This window comes from Bombus affinis, chromosome 10 (genome assembly GCF_024516045.1).
Source record: "Bombus affinis isolate iyBomAffi1 chromosome 10, iyBomAffi1.2, whole genome shotgun sequence".
Lineage (NCBI taxonomy): Eukaryota > Metazoa > Arthropoda > Insecta > Hymenoptera > Apidae > Bombus > Bombus affinis.
In genome coordinates this window covers 11,025,280-11,042,028 of record NC_066353.1, presented here as the reverse complement: position 1 = coordinate 11,042,028, position 16,749 = coordinate 11,025,280, and the positions used below count along the sequence as shown (strand labels likewise).

The 16,749-nt window shown below is 41.4% G+C and overlaps 1 protein-coding gene across 6 annotated transcripts in view; it reads right to left on the bottom strand.

Annotated features, from left to right (window-relative positions):
* LOC126921230 (ankyrin repeat domain-containing protein 50-like) overlaps positions 1-16,749 on the bottom strand; it is a 222,538-nt gene that overhangs the window by 93,306 nt on the left and 112,483 nt on the right. For all 6 annotated transcript variants that reach the window (XM_050732598.1, XM_050732599.1, XM_050732592.1 and 3 more), the window contains one exon: positions 8,472-8,550. The gene's annotated coding sequence lies outside the window, so the exon portion shown is untranslated. The remainder of the gene's footprint in view (positions 1-8,471; positions 8,551-16,749) is intronic.

Genomic DNA, 16,749 nt, shown 5'->3' with positions numbered 1-16,749 from the left:
TACGGAAATGATCGAGAAAATCCTTTGGACGGGCCGCGTGCAGGGCCCGTTGAATTTAACATCGTTGAATTTATTATCCAGCGTCGGAACAACATTAACGGGAACAGAAGAACGAGTACGAAGGGTGAAGCGAATCGTCGGGTAATTATATTCGCTGCTTTCCTCTCTCGTCCCTCCTGCAACGTTTCAGGGAAATTGTAACGCGATCCTCCCCTCCCGCCGTGCTGCACGGAGGGCATCCGATTTTAAATCAATTTCGCCACGTAATTGCACAGAAGCCGCGGATGGTTTGATTACGGAAGGAAAAGGCGATGGAAATTATCTCGGGGGGCTCCTCGTTCGGCTTTGAACGGATACTCGTGTACAAACGCGCGAGCACACGTGTACACGTTACGTAGGGACGATTTCAATTTGGGACCCTTTCGCCGGCTCCTACTTGCCAGGTTCATTTGCGTTGCGTTCGCAACCTACGCTCCAACACAACGGTAACCAGCCGCTGCTTACCTTATCCTTTCATTAAATTGGAAAGCCCCGGTGGATAGGCTCTTCCGGGGCTTTCCAATTTAGCCAAATAATCTTTGAATATCGCGCCATGATCCGCTGGACTTTGCCTGGCAATCGTTTTGCTATTTGTTTGTTCACCGGGTAAATAAACGTTCGATCGAAAAATACGCATTGTAGATAACGTTACAAATATCACTGACGCTCGCACCCTTACTATACCAGGTTTCACGTTCATATCCGTTGTGTCAAGTTTCAACGTCAAGTTGTACGAAAGTGATACCAAAAATCATTAGAAAAGAAGAAATATCAAGTAACTGAAGAGTAGAGGGGAGAAAAACGAAAGAAAAAAGAAACATAAAGTAGACAGGAAAATTGGATATGGACAAGGGTAGATGGAAATAGAATAGGAAAAGTGATAAATTAAAAATGCGGGATTAATACCTACGGAGAGAGAGAGAAGGAGATTGTGTAATCCATCATTGGATAATAAATTATTGCTCTTACGCTACTCAAATTAATAATAAACCTGGACTTAATCTACTAATCGGTACGTAGGTGCTGTAACAAATACAGTGGTCAATACATTTCCTAGCCGCTGTAGCATTTTCCTGCGTGTTCATCGTTCGCAAGTATCGAGACAACACGGACTTCGTATTAAAATTCTTCCGTTTAATTATAAAAGGATATTAAGATTTCAGGGAAACGTACTTGTCAGGTTTCTCTTCCGCGATATTCGCGTTAAAAGAAGCTGAACATTTCGTAAAAGGAAAAAGAACGGAGAATCACATCGACCCTGACGAAATTAAATTGGATCCAACAAATTAAATTCGATACGCTGCTTTCTTCATCCTCTTCTTATTTCCCGTGTGGCGAAAATCCGCCATTAGGATCGAAATTGCGGTCGCCTCTTACATTGCTGCGATGCACCATCCTCGCGTGCACGTGTTCTATGCACGTTGGATGCACCGCTGCCAAAGAAGGCGTGAAAGCGGCACTTGGGCGCGTAGATTTTGCACCAGGTACGGGCTCCATCGTGGCGCACACAACGCACGTGCGTGTCGGTGAACGGAGAATCGACGATAAATTAGCATTATCGATACGGCCGTGTAATACGCGGCGTATCGTGAACGAAAAACCAGTCGAAACCTGCTACATTTAGACGTGAACGCGAAATTACGACCAGTTGGCTGACTGTCGAGGAAATTCAATGGGGACACTGTGTCCATATTTGTCTTCTAATCTGGACAACTTATTTTACGATCGTCGAATAGTTTCCTGATCGCTAATTAGAATAAATTACAGCGTCGTTTCGCTCGCTCGACGTTCCTTACGTGCAACTGTCGTCGTATATGCGTAAAGTCGACGTTGCGATCGTTCGAGCCCGCTTTCCTCAAATTCGAATTCTTCCATGAATGAACAAATTTTATGAGAATTAAACTACCTTTAAATTAAACTTTCCTAGTTTTCAATTTCGTTGGTCGTAAAACGGTCAACTTGCCCTTTCCTTCTCGCATGTAATACGACGACCAATTATATTATTTATTCATATGGCTAACACATACTTTGCTTTAATATAATTAGGTATAATTAGGTAGGATTATAAATATAATATAATAAATAATAATAATAAATATAATATAATTGGTATAATAAATAAACATATTTCAATATATTATATAAAAAAAAGGGAGGGGTATACGCTTGGTCTATTATATATTTAAGTTCGAGTTTCTCGGGATAGGATAAGTTGTAAATTTAAGGTATAAACTAAGATTTGTAAGAGTGCTGGGGAAGAGAGAAAGAGAGAGAGTGTAAGTAAGAGTGTATACCTTGGTGACGTCAAAGCTAAATGAGTAAAGGAGTGGGAGAAGTCTGCGAGAGTCGAGGGTCAGCATTTTTTGACCTGAGAAGACAGAAGTTGGGAGTCGAGTGTTAGAATAAGACGTACGAAGATATTGTAATCAGTTGTTGTATCGGGAATTGCTTGTTAAACTAAAACTAAACTTAACTTCAAATAAAACATCCTTTCTTGTCCTTGCTCTACACTATTTAGATACTACATATATAATAAAAATACGAATCGTAATCGTAAAACGTTAATCGTGCGGAAGTGAAAACGAATGTACCTTAATTTCTTAAACGTGGGCAACGATTTAGAGAAGAAGCGTGGCTGGTGTACGAGCGAGTTGCCGTGCTTACGTGTACGATTAATACAACTATTACAGGCGTAGTTGGTCATGTGCATAGATGCGTGGAACAAGGGAAATCTCGCAAGCGTCCTCGAAGGAGCATCGAGCTTTAATACGTGGAGAATTCCCGAGCAGACTACGTAGTCGTTTATAATTTCGAAGGCGAACGTAGCAGCATCGACAACGAGTCTATTCCTATTCCAATGAAAACACTCCAAGATCCGCTTTTGCGGATCGCAGTTGTGGCAAGTCGTCGAAATGGATTTAACAATTTCATAGACAATAAAACGCAGAAATCTACGTTGCTTCTTCTCGATCGGATTAGCATACAGTATTCGTATAATATCCTCGTGTTATTACATAGAACATATTTCGTTTATATTACAAAATTGCAAATGAGTCTTCATATCGTGTTGAAATGTGCAAAGAAGTACACAGAATGCATATAATATTCAAAACTATATAGAAGACGGTATTGGTTACAATTTTTAGGAAATAGGCGAAAGGAATTTCTATTTAATTGTATCGATCGAGGTCAAGACGTTAAAACCCTGAAACCATAAAACGACCTCCATTATCGTTGATTTCCGATCGAATTGCCGGCTTTATGCAGCCGCGACAGGGAACAGACGTACTGCACCGGGGAAACGCTTTCCTTAATTAGTCCCGGCACGGTCAGGTGCAAACCAGGAAGTCGTGGACGTATACACAACTTTCCTTGCTCTCGCCGAGGGAGATTCATAGTTTGCGAATACGTACACGCGTGCATGTAGTCACGTAAAATATACGTGAGACACGGGAGGAAGAGATCTGGCTCGCAGATACATGCGAGCGTCTCCGCAGGATTCCCCGTTGCGAGCGGTGCATCCTCACGCGCATGCGTATGCGCACGCGCATGTGGTCCGCGTCGTACGCGCGTATTTTCGAATGGAAAGAAATCAGAGTTGGGCAAAAATTCGAACGACGACTAATCAATATTTCTACTCCTTTCCACCGATAATGATATTTATTCGTAAAGCGAACGAAGGCAATTCGATGAATATAAATTACGCCATTTGTAACCACCGATAGACCGATGTTTACGCAATTTCAACTCCGTTGATAAAACGTTTTTACTATCCACTAATACGCAGGATACCCTTGGCAATTTTCAAAGGGTAGAAAATGGACAAAAATTGTATGAAGTAAAATTCAATGGTTTCGAACGAGACATAAAAGTTTCGATTATTTTGAGCTTAAGCTTTGGAACAATTTGAACAGGAACACCGAATAGAACGTCAATCCGACTCGGCAGCCTGTCCTTCGGGATCTTTTCATACGACTCGCCGATCAAATTAAACGACTTTCGGTCAGATCTGTCGTGTTGAGCATTGGTTTAGCCATCGCCCCGGCGTAAATGAAGGCCGTAGGGTCTGAAATCTACAGTTTCATATCTGCCCTGAAGAAATAGACTGCAACGTTTGCGCAAAGTGCGAACACGATCGCATCCGAAAAACAAATATCACGGCATCTCACGGTCGCGAAAGTTGCAAATATGAAATTTCGTGGTTATATTCGGCTGAATCCTCGGCTCGTTCGAAATCTCACAGCTCCGATCTACTCGTTTGCCGAAGAATCCAATTGTAAGTTCATTACCACACACCAGCCATCGATCTAAATACTTATATTGCACCTGTCAAGACGCGAGCAGATCTTTTTCGCCCAAAAGACGCTATCGTTCGAGCGATCGTTCGAGGAAAGATAAACGCAATTAACGCGAGTCACCTTTGTAGCGGAGCGTGTCGACAGTGGAACGTACATAAATTGAACAACGGCAAAGGCGCGCGCGTCCTAAGTCGTGCACACAGTTGGGAAACCGGTTCCCGGTGGCATTTAGTGGCCACGTCGAGAGAGCCTGTGTACCGCATACGGTCGTGGAATCGGTTAAGTTACAACAAATTAACAGGTCGTTTATCGACTTCTTTCCCGTCGGCGAGGCCCATGCTGGCGCACCGTGGAAATAATTGAACTAAAAGCCGCAATTAATGGCCTGGTACCCTTGTAGACAATAAAGTAGCCGATCGTAAATAAATTGGCTCGCGCGAGTTACACGCCGGCTACCCGAACATTTTTCCTATGTTCCTTCTCGTACGTACACGTTCTACTTCGTTTATCGTTGGCCAATTGCTAGCATCGATCGATATTTTCCAACGTGACTCGCCTTTCGGGCCGATACTTTCTTCGATTCGGGTAGAATATCGTAACGAACACGAATGCGATTACGTATTCTCGGATAAGAAAAATCTTTTCTTAAAATCTTCTTGGGATTGCGAATAAATATTGTCAGGCGCGAAAAATCTCTTTGGCAGTGAGAAATAATCAATTCCAACTTACAGTGGTTATGCGTCTTATCGAGGGAATGACAATTATGTTCGTACTCTTTTCCTGGTTTCCCAGTTAGAGTTAAAGCGTTTGCAACACGAAACTCGAATCGAAATGAAAGTTCAGACGTTTGCAAATGCACCGTTCCAAATCTATGCAGAAATCTCTACGAGAGTAAAATCTACCAATCTCATTTCGACCACGCAGTACCTGGCTAATATTAATCGATTTATTTCTGAAGAGAAATTAGGGTAAGTTTACAGAGTACCTGACTCATCGACGTTTCTCACGATCTTCCAAATTTCATAATAAATACCCAAGTCTGATCCAGCTCTAAGAAATGTATTCCTCGAGTAAATAATCGAAGAACCCTGCGATCTTTTAATTTTCTAACAACATCCATCCAAAATAGAAGGCAAATCGATAAACTCCATTTTTCATCGATTTCTCCGTATCTCGTTGCATAAACAAGACGCGAAAAAGCGATACGAAACAGGGAAGACGATAATCTCGTAATTCGCTGAAACAAAACAGCACGTTTTTCACGTCGACGCAAACCTTTCGCGCAGTTTCACGCGACACTAAAAAATCAGCGTAATTCTCGTCATCGGCGGCGCGCATCAGCACCAAGTGCATTGCAAAACGAACACACTCGCGCCTACGAGACACATTCGCCCATCGCGTGGTGGTACGTGATCGCCTGAAACTATCGTAAGGTCGTCGTTTACCTCTCGTTAGCGGCGCGCATGCAAGAGAAAGTGACATTTACCACCCAAGCCCTATTATATCTCTGCGCGTGTTTTTCTTTTTCTCCCTCTTCTTTTTTTCCTTTATTTTTCATACGGACCCGGTGAATTAAAATTCTTTGAGAAGTAGCGTTCCAAGTTTCGCGCGGGTTACATCCTTTTCAACCGGTGGGACTCGAGACCGTTTCTCTTAATATCCCTTTCAGGGACAGGGGTGCATGAAAAAGACGTTGAATACGCTGAAAATAACCGTCGTGCAGCCGCTTTCAGACCGCCCTGTTAACGAGCCCCGCTGCCAGCGATATTCCAACATTCCCATGCACACGTGTCGATACGACTAAAAATGAACCTGACGACGACGACTGTATCTCCATGAGTTGCGTTATCGCCGGCCAGAATTCATATCGCTCGCGTTCCCATGTGTATCGCGAAACGTATGCTTGGCATTCGGTCATTTTAATTTCACCCATTGCATTAGCGATAGATAATTCTATCGAAACGTTGGTATAGAAATTTCAATGGTCTCGTTGCGATGATTTTCTAACGACTACGGCTACGGCTAGGTTTGTGCGAATTTATTTTACGAATACAATTAACTGTACGCCGATATAACGAGTTCCACGCTTTTCATCGTTCAATTTCTCCGAAACGAAGGTGTCAGACTACGTGGCTCTCGCTACTTGCGAAGCTGCCACTGCTGAAATACCGTTTGCTTTGGTTCAGTTCGGTTCTGAATACCACGAGGTGAGAAAGTGAACACCGTGCCGTCAGCGATTCGTATCGTCGTTCAATCAAGTCCTTGGGCAAGCAAATGCCAACGTTGGAAAAATTGTACGTCGTAAATTGTTCGTCTCGTGTGTCTTGTAATTTTCTTACGATTTTAGTAAACTAGCTTTTACGATCTTTTAACTCACTCTTATAAATCGTTGCATGTATTATCGTTGAAAACAACGTCTCAAAATAATTCCCAATAGTAAATTATACACTAGAAAATTTCGCAAATTTAGATCTCAAAATAATTATACTTTGACTTACTTTTAAAGTGAAGTCCTGCAACAACTTCCGTCGATATTTGTTTATTACGAAGCTACGTATCACCAAATAAATTCTCATTTTTCCATAACATTGTCTGACATGTTCATTTTTACTGCAAGAACGTTTAGACGTTTGGCTGAAACGTCGCTTTAATTAAATGGTAGACTAAGAACCGTAACAAGTACCTCGGAATTTTTCCAGATTTTCTTAAGATCCAAAAAACGATAAGAAATCGCGCGTTACGTGAATCACGTTGATGAAAAACCATATAGTCGACCGAGGATTAAAAACATCGAATCTAATTAAATTATCGTACAATTATAACGCTTGACGTGTTTTTGCCTATTACGATGCATCTTACGCATCGTTGCGTCTTCAAATTCTTGAGAATTCTGCAGAAACGCACGAAGATCCGCAGCTCAACGTCGACGTTTCGACTCGACCGCGACTTTACACTGGAATCGGGACAGTATCGTCCCGGAACCTATTCAGCAGATAAAGAGTATTCAGAAGTAGACAAACAAATCTGATACGATTTTCCTGTTTTTCTGTTTCGCTCATAGAGCGGAAGACAGAAGGCAGACATGGCGGAAGCTCCCTTTCGTTCGCCAGTAAAAGCTCGAGCTGTATACGGAATTTAGAGGTTTCGGTTAGTTCCGGATTAGATCCTCCCGCGTATAATTTTATTCCTTTTTCCTCTTTCTACGTCATACGTTTTCTGCGCCTCAATGCCAACGCGTATTTTCTCGTCTTACGATCCTATCACTTTGACAACGTCTTGGTAAGTTGATTCGTATATTTTAGTAACGCGTGTATTCGAGCGATCCACGCGTTGTTAGCAGGAACATGTGGCTCTTTATTTGCGTTGTATAGCGCATTTAAACACTCTGCTCACATCGCCTTACGTAACTCTAAAAATCAATTGCGCGATCCCGTGTGAACCGGTCCGTTCCCTTCTCGATTCGCTGTGTGTAATTTTATTTTACGTTCTGTCGCGCTACGTTACTCTGCGCTCGCTGTAACGAAGAGTCACATATCGATAAATAAACGATGTTAATAATAATATAATGGAACGAAGTGGCCGTGTATTTACGAGCGAAAGTGTAGTACACGTGTAAGTAGCTTTATCTATGAACGTCAGAGGATTTTCCCGTAATAGCGTCGAAGCATCCCATCGGTCGGTTTCCCACGTTTTCACCGAGATCCCATAACACGGATGTAATTCCCCGGCTTTTCTCGGCTTCTTGCCGTGGCGAGCAACCAGCATTTTACACCGTTCACGGAACAGAAACCGAAATTTCATCTGCCAAGGAAATTCCATCCGAGAGAATATGCAAATATTCCGTGTTCCTCGGTCTTATGGGATTTCGTTCGATTTCTTTTACCTTAATAAGCCTCCATCGTTTCTTCCGCTCGATTTCTTTTACCTCGCTAATTTCGCTCGCGTAATCTTTCCGCTCGATTTCTCTTATTTTGCTAACTCTGCCTACCAATTTCCGCATTCGATTTCTTCCTCTAACTCAGGTACGTTCCACGATTATCGTCGGTATCATAGTAAAAGACGTGTTACGCATCGTGAACCAGGGTTTAACATTAGCAAAAATAAATAAATAAGCGAAGTTACTCGATAACTTACCCGTGCTTTGTGGATGCGAGTAGAGCTTTTCAGAAATATCGGCGATCTTCTTCCACTGTCACGCGCGCCAGTTTCATATCTGAAACAGAAATAAATCGATCGATTAATCCTATCAATTATTAGCATAATCGTGGATTTTCTTTGCTGCTCGTATATTTCTAATGGCAAGAGGGTAACATTAAGAAAAATTTTTCCACGCGAAGCTGAAACATATCGATTAGATAATTGCGGATTTCGTTAATTCATGGGTTATTTTAATTGTAGATTTTATTTATTCTACCAATCTTCTTAGCTCACCGACCAACTCTGAATAGCAGCTTTTATCGCTTAGATTTGAATAAGCCGATAGGTGGCCTCTTTAGAATTCTGTTGCACGTGCCCCGAGCGACGAAAAAATTAGTCTCGTTTGCTCGCGAAATTACTAGCGCGATAATTCGCCCCGCACAGGGAAACAGTTATTTTGACTGAAAAATCAGAGGGAAAACTCGAAAAGAGCCGGCCAACAAAGGCAGCGGATAATACGAGCGGAAGAAATGGTACGCATTTTGTTCCGGAGAAGACTTGTTATTAACTTCGCTTCGTTTGTTGCTGCTTTGGAACGGAAGACGCGAGGTAAAAGGACGGTAAATGGATCGAAATGTCGTCGGTGAAACGGAAAACTCGCAGAAGGTGTAATTTTTCTCGCGCGTCATTTCACGTTCAAAATTGTCCTCGTTCCGAATTTTCGTTAAATCTAAACTTGATATCTGAAATTCGAACTGAAGGTCAAACTGAAATTCAACTTCGGAACTCAGATTCGGATCCTCGAAGTGAAATTCAAATTGTCAAGTTGACAATTAGATTGGAAATTCGAATTGCAAATCTATGCCCCGAAGTGGAAATTCAAGTTTTAAATTCGCGACCAAATTTTCAAGATCGCGTTAAGAATGTGCGAACTTAAATCCGAGTTTTACACTCACCTTCAAACTTTCCACGTCGCATCTGAATTGCCAAATGCCACGTGTACCTAGACCGACGAACTTCGAATTCAAATCGGACTATCCAAATAGAATTTCGAGTCCTCGGATTTGAATTTTAATCTAGGAATTCGAAATACGCAAACTTGAACGCAGAACGGTTTCTGGGAAAAATCTCCCAGGCTTAACGCTTCGAGTATGCGTTGCAATTAAACTGATATTTTTTTTCTTTTTTTTTTTTTTTCGTGGCCACAACACACAGATCAGAATAGAATATATTTTTACCGATCGTTTTGTCGGGCGGGCACGATCGTGGTCGCACGTGTGCGTTCTGCGTTGCAAGCTGCACTTGTTTTGCTTGACGCAATGCGGCTACAGTCGTGGTACAGTTGGGAACGTGTAAACCACGGCAGAGGATTCTCGTTTTATTGTTCTGCCCGCTAGTCGAGGTACGTTCAACCATCGAAAATGATATAGCCTTTGTTTGGTGGAACGATCATCGGTTTTGCCAACGCACCGAACCAACCAAACACGGTCCAACGCACGTCGATTCTTTTTGCTGTGAAATTTTAACACGCCGCTGATCGCCACGCGCATATTTCATGGAAACAACAGCGTTTAATAAATAGCTCGCCTTAACTCTGGAAATGTTATATTTTCGCAAAAGGAATTTCGCTTGGCGATCTTTATTTTTCCGCGTTTTACATCCGCTGAAGCGAAAGCTTAATTAGCAACGATACGTTCAGGTTTACGTTCGATTTTACCTTTAGATGCTACACGGGGAAGCTCAGCTTATTTTAAGGAACACGGAGGCTCGTTTCGCGCGTTGTTTGTCAGAAAAGTCGGGAATATCATCGTTCCGAAGCCTTTCGCGAGATTATTCCGTTTATTATCGTTTCGGATTCGAAGAAAATTACAGAAAATCGCGAGGTCGCGATAAAACATGCTACGACACGTTCGATCCGTTATCCATTTGCAGCTTGAACGTCGTGCTATCGCGCGATCCAGATCATCATGCGCTTCTGACTCGCGGAACCGATAATTCCAGCTCGTCCAACGTTACGTTCTCTCGTCAATTCGACACGTCGTTAAATAATTGGACGAGAAGATCCGCTTGATCGGACAAATGAGCCGGAACACGGCTTAATTCGACGATGATTAACGCGAAAAGAGACGAGAACACGGGAAGACAAAACCACGGGACAAAAGTAGAAACAGGCATGAGATTTCAGAGGGTGGAACAGCGATGAAACGACTTATTCACGCGTTTCTGGCTTCGCATAAAGGTGCCTCGTTTCGGAAAATATTACGCCCGTTTCCGGTGTCCGTCAGCGGTTACCAGCTTTGAGTTAAAACGTAATTTCACACCCCCATCCCTCTCTCTCTCTCTCTCTCTCTCTCTCTCTCTCTCTGGTCTGAACGACGACTGAAACGAAAGAATAGTGGAAAGCAGGGAGAAAGAGAGAGAGAGAGAAGGGAGAGGCTGTGTAGCGCAAGGGCCGGAAAATCCTAGTGGAAATGAAAAGCCTGGTAAAACGGAACATTATACATACAAATGGCGTCGTTAATAGATGTACACGCAGCGGAAACGTCACGGACGCCGCGGTTGTCCAAATGTTTTCCGTGTTTCCGCGTGGAACGCCGCTCTTAATGGCCACCGGGATACTTTTACTTAGCGCGCAACGAATCTCTGGCAAAATGTTTCTTCGTTAATCTCGCTCCTTTCTTTTATTCCGGACTTTATTAGGAGGTTTCACGGCGAAATTCGCGTAATGGCCGGGTTACGAACTGGTAGGACGTTGCCAGTGATAGCGGTGCGGTGATATCTAGCGTCCTTTATATCCCGCTTTAGTGTCTCGCTCGACAGATATCTCTTTTATCTTTTTAACGCCACGGATATGATTTTTACGTGGCTGCTTTTGAATCTCTCGAGACATTCGCGCAGTCATACCTTCGCATGGACTTAAATTGCTTGCAGCTTCCAGTTACGATCGCTTCCTTCCTCCGACTTCTTTATTTCTCTATGGAAGCTGCTAAGAGCGGAGAAATTCTGCGATTAACAACGCGCGCTACGATATAACACGCGGTTCAGCGCGTTGGTAGGGTCCTGACATAAAGGATGTTACACGGATATGAATAAACACTCATGGCAACAATAGTATTTTATTTATTAATAATCTACTACTGTATGGTAGATCATTACAAACGAACGATCTGACTGTTAGTTATTTTTATTTCTGCGGCAAATGTCTATCGACGTGGTATACACGTCGCTGGCGATTTTGGAACAAAAGCATCTCGACGTGCGTGGCACAAGCTGTCGCTTCTCTGATAGAATCTTTTAGCCGCTAGATTGTGTTTATGGTTTATCGAAGTATATTTCACTTTTGAAAAATACCCCATTGAAAGTTTTTTACCCGGGCAATCTAGGTGGCTTTTGCTGGTTTGGACTGTGCAAAGCTTCATAATTTCGCCGTACGTTCATAGAATAATTTTTTATGGAACAAGAGACGATGCTTCGTATAATGGCGTAATATTATTATTATTATTAATAGAACAGGCCCAAATCTAATATATATACAGAACAGAAGAGTGCGCAGATTTACATACACGAGAAAGAGGAGAATGAACGAAAGAAGAAAAGCGCGAGAAAGAAAGCAACGATAGCCACGTATTATAAAATATATAGCCGCAAAAAATATGCAATTACAAAGCTAAAACATGATCCAACAACATGGTCCAACTTGATCTAAAGATTTCTCGAAACGTAAAACAGAGCCACAGAAAAGATCGGTCCGCTGCGGAAATGTTTTGGCTAAGCTTTACCATTCGATTAATTGGGACACTGGAGCCACAGTTAGGTTTGACGGTAGCGTAACGAAATTATATCCATAGCGCGCGTGATTCATTCTAAAAGTTCTTGCGTGAAAATAAACAAGCTGTAGCAACTGAGTAGCGAACGAGATCTGACCATTTATGATCTTAAATAGGAAAGAAAGATCGCTGACATTCTCGCGATCGTTTAAAAACGTCGTATCAAGCGTATTATTGCTCACCCTGTGTAAAATATCCCTCGATTCCAACGATCCTGTCCTGTTTTTGCGACCAGGTTTTCAGGACAGAGATAGAAAGAAAAGAAACAATATCGTATATAAACACCGCTTTACAGCGACTTAAATTTAAGTTACAATTGTAAACCTAACAAATGTAATTCCGACACAAAAAATATTGCATGGCTACGTCGTACCGTCACGTATCGGTACTTTTGCCTGAATCACCCCACAATAGAATTCATTGTTTATTATGGAAGACACGCACATGTAATACACAAATACTGGTCAATAAACGCTATGAAAAAAAAAAAAAAATTCCTCGATTCGAACGATCAAGAATCTTCGACTTTTATTCGAAAGACCCTGCGGCTCCGAGACTAGTCTCTGATCCTACAGTTTAACCACCTTATTCGTTTTATTTTTACCAAACAGAGCGGACAATCATAAATACGTTAAGCTAGACTGTAGAAGTTTTTTTTTCTTCAGAAAAAACCCAACACCGTACCATACATCTTATTCACTGTCAACCTGGAACTGCGTCGCTATCCAATAACAATCCTGTCTATTCTTCATCGTACGATCAATCTTACCGAAGATACATCCTCCAAATTACCACTTTGCTTCCTTAACGAATCGACTTAGGCAGGGAATGGGCCAATTTTTCGAGCGAAAGTACGCTGGAACAAGAAGCGAGCAGTGGAAAAGCGTACGGAGAAAGGAGCGAGGGTTGTTGACGACGCAAACGCTCTGAAAAACACTTAACGGCCTTTTTCACCTCTCTTCTCTGCTGTTGGCAACGACAACTTAACACTTGCAGGACGGTACCAGGGTACTTTAATTTATTCGGGCGTTCAAAAAATTATTTGTCGCTCGATGGTTGAGCATTTGCTCTCGTACGTTCCCCTTTAACCGGCTGATTCCTTTCGTCTCGTTTCTAATAGGATTTCGTGACGGACAAACGGGCAGCAGCAGAAGAAGCGGAAGACAAGGCTGAGCAACTCGTGTGTTTCGATCTATTTGGACGTGAAACAAATTATTTAGCCCGTTCTTCTTTCTTTCTTCTTTCATTCGTTGGTTTTCTGCTTGTTGTCTTTGGATCTTTGAACAGAGGGCAGTAGAAACAGAAGTCAAGCGAAGAAAAACGCAATTATTGGGAAATGAAGCGGGAGCAAGAAAGAAAAGAAAAAAAAGAATAAATAGATAACGAGTGGCGGAATGGAGGAATAAGTGAGTGGATGAATGAAGCGTAATAGGGAGAATGTTTATAGAGTGATAAAGTGCTTAGAGATAGGGAGGAGAATGTTCGAAGAGCCGATCTATTTTTATGGTGTTGCAGTTACCTGTAGGTTTAGTTTTAGTTTTATTTAATGTTTATTAAATATACGTAAAAGTAGATTCAATTATATCCAATATTTCACCAGGTTGCAATAAACAAACGCAATACGACAAGGCATGGATGGAGTTTTTAACGAACGAACTGTTTCAAAAGGGACTTGTTAAATAATTTTGTTTCTTCTGAAACTAACGATTCTTCTAACAAAAATAAATAATGAGAAAATTACGTAATTGTTAGGGAGTACGTACAAAGTTGTGTGAAAATTGTTTCAACTAAATACATGGTGTTTTAAAAAGATCCACGTATGCTCGGAGTTTAATTTCGTAATTTCTGCACAACCATTATATTCCATTTTCTTCTATTGGATTCTCCAGGGACTTACGAAACGCTGCTCCCGCCAAGATCTTTGCCTCGTTGAAACGGTTTCTGGACGCGGGAGGGCGATCAGCTGTGCACCAATAGCGTACTTACGGACCACCCGTAGACTCGTCCAAGAGACTTTTTACTCCACGTTTTTTAGTCTTTTCGAGTTTTATGCTTCTCAGATTTTTTAGTCTTTGATTCAACGCGGAAACTATTGGCAACTCGGTTTAAATCTGTCGCTTCTCGTCGCATACAAACGAGCAACAAGTCAACAAACTTGCAAATTAACAAAGCTCCGGCTTCTCTCAGAATTTTTAGCTCATAGGATTTATCTTATTTTAATCGTTCTAAGAAAATTTAGCGATTCTCGTGCAACAACAAAGAAAATGAGTTACGCGAGACTGGAGCTTTTCCAGGCGCAAATATAGTTCTGAAAGGCGTGTTTCAATGTAATATTCGTATCATTTCAATTCTTCTTATCGTTTGTTGTCATTATCATCACAATATCGCTCAATCGATTAGTCAATTTTGGAGCTCGTTCACTTCGTTACGAATTTCTCCCTCAATCGATCGAACCTCAAGTTTGTGATCGTTTATTTCTAACATTTCGCCAAACAACGTAAGCTCAATGTATTTACCGAAAAGAATAAATTTTTCTACTAAACGCTATGACTCCAATTTTTCACATTTTTCTCAAACAGACTATCCAACTGTAAAAAAATGGGTTTGGCAAAAATCAAAAGTGATTACGGGTTTTGTCATTAGGTTTAATTTATAATTGTATAATTTGTAATAATATTTTAATTAAATATTATGAATATTAATTTATACTAATTTAATTTTAATTTTAGAAATTTAAAATAAAAATTAAATTAATTGAATGAAAATATCAAATTTTATTTAAATATTAATATTAATAATAAACGATAAGAAGAACCGAAATAAAACAAAACCCGAACACCAATCTATTTTGTCATTACCATCTAATGACAAAATCCGCAATCATTTAGTTGCCAACCCGATATTTACATCGCGGAAAGATCTAATTCCTAATAAGCAGCGATTAGTCTAAAAAGAATTCATAAGAATCGTTCGTACTCGTATGCCTTTAAGAGGTCAGAAACCTGCAGAAATCAGACTAGAACAGAGATAAATCTCCATTGACCGGAGCCAGGTTGGCTTTGCGAGGCTTTGTTCGACACGTTTGCAGACTCCGCAAGGCCAACACGGCTTTCTTCTTGTTTCGTCTTTCGAGGCAAGGCACCGCCATTGGTTTCTTGCGTGGCTGTAAAACACCGAAGTACAACAGGGTACACGGTGATCCTCGCGCCGCGACGCCCCATAATCCCGACGACGTTGCCCCGAAACTTTTTCCCTCGCTACTTCCTTAACGAAGAAACATGGCTGAGAAATGTTTGTTGGCTCGCGTATCAACGTCATCGCGTTAATTAATTGCCTGATCTTCGTCGAGAGGACAATGCGTTTAAACAGGAAAACCGAATAACACGCTTGACTATTGCTTTTGCGTTTGGATTATTTTCGCTTGGTTGAGTTTCGTTGCAAATTGTACGATTTATGTTACAACGCACTATGTCATTGGATATCCGGTTGATAAATGGGAAAAAGTGAGCTCGTTAACTGGATCGTCCCTTAATTAACCAGCTGCTGTTGTCGACGAGTATACTCGTCACGAAGAAATGACGATATTCCGCGTCACGACGAGTAACTTTTCGGTAATAAAATTAATCATCGCTTACTCTCTGCGACGCATTTCAGTTGACACGCTTTTCGAAGAGGTCGCAACTGGTTAAAAAGTTTCATCGTCGAGGAATTTAATTTCGTTGTCGAAATTACTTTCGAAGAGATCGATAGAGGCAAATCGATTTCTGTCGTTCTAATCCGTGAAAATTCCGATACGATATGATTCATTCTCGAACGTAAAAACACATCGAGTCCGTGCGCAAAGAGACTACGTATTATGTTGGTTGCTTCATCTTCGTTGACCGACAGATTAAAACGAGATAAACGAGTCAATGGAAATGATCAAATAATCCTGAAGCTCGAAGCTATGTCCGATCCTAATCGAGTTAACAGAATATTTATGTACGACCGATGCGGTGTGATTGGACGAGTTTTTGGAAATGTTGGCGTTGCTATGGTATGGGAGACCTTGTTCGGCGGCTAAACTATCGGTAAACTATCGGCTCGTAGGCATTGAGTTTTACGATCGCTGCTGTTGGTTTGGCATAGTTGGAAAGGCTGATTTACAGAGTGACGTATACAGCGCCACGAGTTTTAGGCTGCAGCTTGGTCGCAAGGCGTTAACACCGGAATATGTACTCGAATGTCAGCGATATAACTTTCTCTTTCCTTCGATAAATACAATTTCAATGTTCGAATTTCCTCTTCTTGTTCCTGCAAATTATTTGCTTTGGTTATTAAACGTTTTATCGTCGACTACGCTGGTCGACGTAACATCCTACTTTTCTATTGCGATTATTTATATCGACGTTTAACCTTTAGCAATAAATATAAATGACGTTAACAATTACCATTATTATTTCCATAGT